Source organism: Opisthorchis viverrini (assembly GCF_000715545.1).
Source record: "Opisthorchis viverrini unplaced genomic scaffold opera_v5_657, whole genome shotgun sequence".
Taxonomy (NCBI): domain Eukaryota; kingdom Metazoa; phylum Platyhelminthes; class Trematoda; order Opisthorchiida; family Opisthorchiidae; genus Opisthorchis; species Opisthorchis viverrini.
This window is the reverse complement of record NW_008752329.1, coordinates 59,409-63,460: the sequence shown is the minus strand read 5'-3', so window position 1 is coordinate 63,460 and position 4,052 is coordinate 59,409.

Here is a 4,052-nt window from a genome sequence, read left to right as displayed (position 1 = left end):
TGGCGGATTTCCGACTTACAGCGATTCCGCATTTTACGAAATGCCAGCTCATCTTCTGTGTCCCCTGTGGTCAACTTTTTGAAAAAGAGTTATGATCTTTTTTCCAGGAGTCGCCGAATCCTTTCTGGCAGCCTGCGGTTCATCCGAGTGCGTGCCGGTTTTCATGGGACGAACGTCGCGTCAGCCTCGTGGACTTTCTGGACAATGGTCCTATATAGTTCTTCCACCGGAGCTGGTCTCAGCGTGACTTGTTCAAGGAAGATGCGCATTCCTGAGAAGTCTGCACAGCAGAAGTCTCGAAACCACGTTTGTGGTTTGGGATTTCTGGCCCAAAAGCAGATGAAAGCAAAGGTCAGCACACAGTGGCCGCTATGCCCCAGTGGAGCGTTAATTGTTGCCTGATCAAAGAAGTGTCTTTCGTTGGTGATGACCAAATCCAAGAGGATGGTAGTTGGCCTGCGTGGTACCGTACCGGTCGCACCAGAAAAAGGGTGGAACCTCTACAACTTGATCCTCGTCGAAAATCTTATGTTGAACATTCAGAAGGGGGAGGTATCAGGAAGGTCACCTTCCTGAAAGCAACCATTGAATGCCCGGAATCAACGGAGACGCTGAGCTCCGCTGGGTGTTGACCAGACAGAGAACACCTCCTCAATATGCAGCACGTCACTGCCTCGTGCTAAACCCAGACCGCGTGCGTCAGCATTGGGCCAAGTTCAGTCAGTGTCCTTCCAATAAAAAGCTTGAGGCCGTTGTACTTTTCACACTCGCCCGCACTCACACCCTCGCAACCAATTTGTTGAAATATAGATATTGTGTTCCCTTCCGTGAGTCTTTTCCCTCCGACACTAGGCACTGGAGCGGGTCAGCAACAGATACCACAGGCCGGCAAATCAGCAGATATAACAGTTTTCATCAACCTAACCAATAATGATTTCCGTCTATACAAGTTTTTTCTCTTTGTTTTAAGAATTCGCTTTGCTGGCGGTTCTAATTTGAAATTAGTGTGGCTTCTCGCCATTCGCTAACTAGTGCACGAGTGAGGCGTGCATTTTCCCACTTTTTGCCACATTGTTTTGATTAACGTTTCGTCGGATAAATGGACTCTTATGTCAAACGTTTTGACTTTCAGTGCTCACACTGGTTGTCAATTCTTCGAAACGAAATTTGCATGCTCGAAGAAGAAAGTTTTAGTTGAGTCACTCTGCCCTCGCTATCATACGGTGTACACCTTGGGAGGGATAGCTGTGTGACCTATAGAAGCATAATTTGGCTCTGTGAATGTTCTTTTACTCGCGGCTTTTCTCCTTAAATGTCTGGTTAACACAGGAATGTTAGGCGATTGACGTGGAACTCATCGTCACATGTATCCATTGCAATGGAGTGGGCGCAAATTAAGATTGACGTGTTGTCTAATATCGCTACGTTCTTTTAGGTCGCACCCATTACAGCGTTGAATGCAGTAAACACATACACTATTGCAGTTCTTTGACGGGTGCCATCTTGCATTGTGGGACGGCGTCATCTGTCTCCGCCCACATCCATCTGCTCCGTGTTTATTAATGAACATAAATTTTCACCACCCCAAATTGAAATAACTCATATAAAAGTCATCCGTGGGCAAAACCACTGTACAAATTTTAGAAAACCGATTTTCATTACTGGAAAATAAACGACATCGTAGAGAATTCCGGCAGAATTTTCTCCTCAAACAAACGACCCAGTAATAGACCAGCTGACATTTGACCCATGATATCCACAATCTCAACGGTTGGGTCCAACTCGTGTGCATCTTGTTGTGGTTAATATGATTTGGGACCTTGCAAAATCCTTGCAAGTGGCTCCTGGAATGAAAAATGAATCGTTTTGAGAGCTAACCAGAAATATTTTACATTTTTGAGGTCCAATCATACGGTGGTGAGATGGCTTAGTGTTCAGATCGTTAATTTGCTGACCGGAAGGTCCGTGGTTCGAATCAGACCTCTTCATATCGACTTCCGTCTAGATTTGCACAACCTGACAGCATACCAGCTCTCGTGCTTTCCTCTGGTAGAATAGCAGCTAGGCGTCAAAAGGGTGCTACGGCTGAATGATATTTTTTAATCATATGGTTCACCTGTGTAAAGTTTTCACATTTTGCAATAAGCCGATAGTCGCACTAGTACATCGTAATGATGTGATCGACCGCGAGGCCATCGTGGGTAATTGTAACGGCATATCAGAAAAAGCACCAATTTCATTGGATTTCGTACTGGTAAGAGTTGTAAACCATGAGTTTTCACGATAACGTGACCTACCTATTTTGGTAGAAAATCGGAGAGCCATGCATATCGTGGAGTCCTCCACTGTTTTTCGTGATGGACGTCAATTTTTTTGCTTTAGGGACATGAAAAAAGTGGTCGGGGGCGTCTTCATCTGTTGAAGTGAAGATTTTTGGGAGGGCATGTTTTGAACATCAAGTATTTCAAAACACTTGAAAGCTATTTAAATAGGAGTTGGGTCAGCAGAATAAATTCTGCTTCCCCAAACGTCATAGTGGTTTCTTCCGCAGCACCCCGTCCCCAAATAGAAAACAAGCAAAGTAAGAATTGTGTTCGACTGAGCTGCGACGTTCAGTAGAACTTCCCTGAACAAATTACGTTCACAAGTTCGTGGTATACTCAATGAACTCAACCAGCGTTGTATTAATATTTCGTGGAAAGACTGTGGCTATTTTACCCAGTATTCAAGGAGTGATCTCGTAGGTTCGGGCCCCATAACCGAACAGGAGGGCCGTAAACGCCTTATCGTGAGACCCATGCACTGACTGATGCGCTCAGGAGATGCAGAATTAACGTCCATTTCTTTAGGACAGCATCTCAACCATACCAGTAACGACCTAAGGTTCTGTTGCCTTAGTGAGCATTTACACTCTGAAGAGACAATCGTAAGTGCATTGTTAAAGGACCTCGTTGTGGCTCTAAAGTGGGAACAACTTAACGTTCAACAAATGATCACAAACAGGAGCGTCCGTTACTCGACCAACCCGTTGAATAGGTGTGTTTGGACCTTTGATAAACCAAAATTTATTAAAGATATTTATAATTCCTAATCAGACGCAAGACCTGGAAATTGAACCCGAATCATAGTCAGGTGATATATCCAAGGCTCTTAGTTCTCCACCGTTCATTTGGCCTCCACTGCAGAGATTTTGGACACTAGTAACGCTCTTACCTCGCAAGTATAGGTAGCCTACACAGAAAGGCCAATAAGAACTGCACCTCTGCCTCGTCCTTACTGAGCATCATCAGCGCAGCTGATGAAGATTTTGGGCGATTTGACCCCGAAACGACCGCAAACGGCGGATTACCAGTGCGATTAATTTGCATTTAGGGAAAGTTCATCAACAATCCTCCGATTACAGGATCAGTACATTGTGGTTAGGCGCTATTCCTCTCCTTTGGCGAAAATTTCTCTGATGAAGTGATTATTTGCCGTGTGGATTATCCTCTCTTCTAAGAATCGAATAGTTTGTTGGTTGGTATAACAGCCGGACTTTGCTTTTTGGCATATGCCAATTAATTAAGGATTGCACGATTGCCCCAATGGAATAAATAAAACGGACATTTCTTGTTTTGCTGTTTAGGTCAAGTCGAATGGATACTACACCTTTACCAACACATTTGACGATTGGTTTCGCAGCGCAGCATTCCTGATACTCGTAACTCTAGTATTCAAAAAGACGTTCTCATTCCGTGTCACGCGCACCTACGTTGTCAGCAAAGCGCTTCTAACTGTAATACCACTGGTTGTGCATAATTGACATCATCAGTAATGTAATTACACGCAAGTTAGTGCACGACCGGTGGCTCCCATCACCAAATTTGGTAGTATAGCTCAAGTACACCGTCGTCGGCCATTTTCTCTCTAGCCGACCATTCTGTCTAACCGACGAATGGTCAGACTCATGATTACAGACGCTCACAACCGCATTAGGAAATACGACAGAATAGCCAACGAACATAGGGAGACCTGCTTGAGGACAATAGGACCTGATCTCATGGAGCAACTCA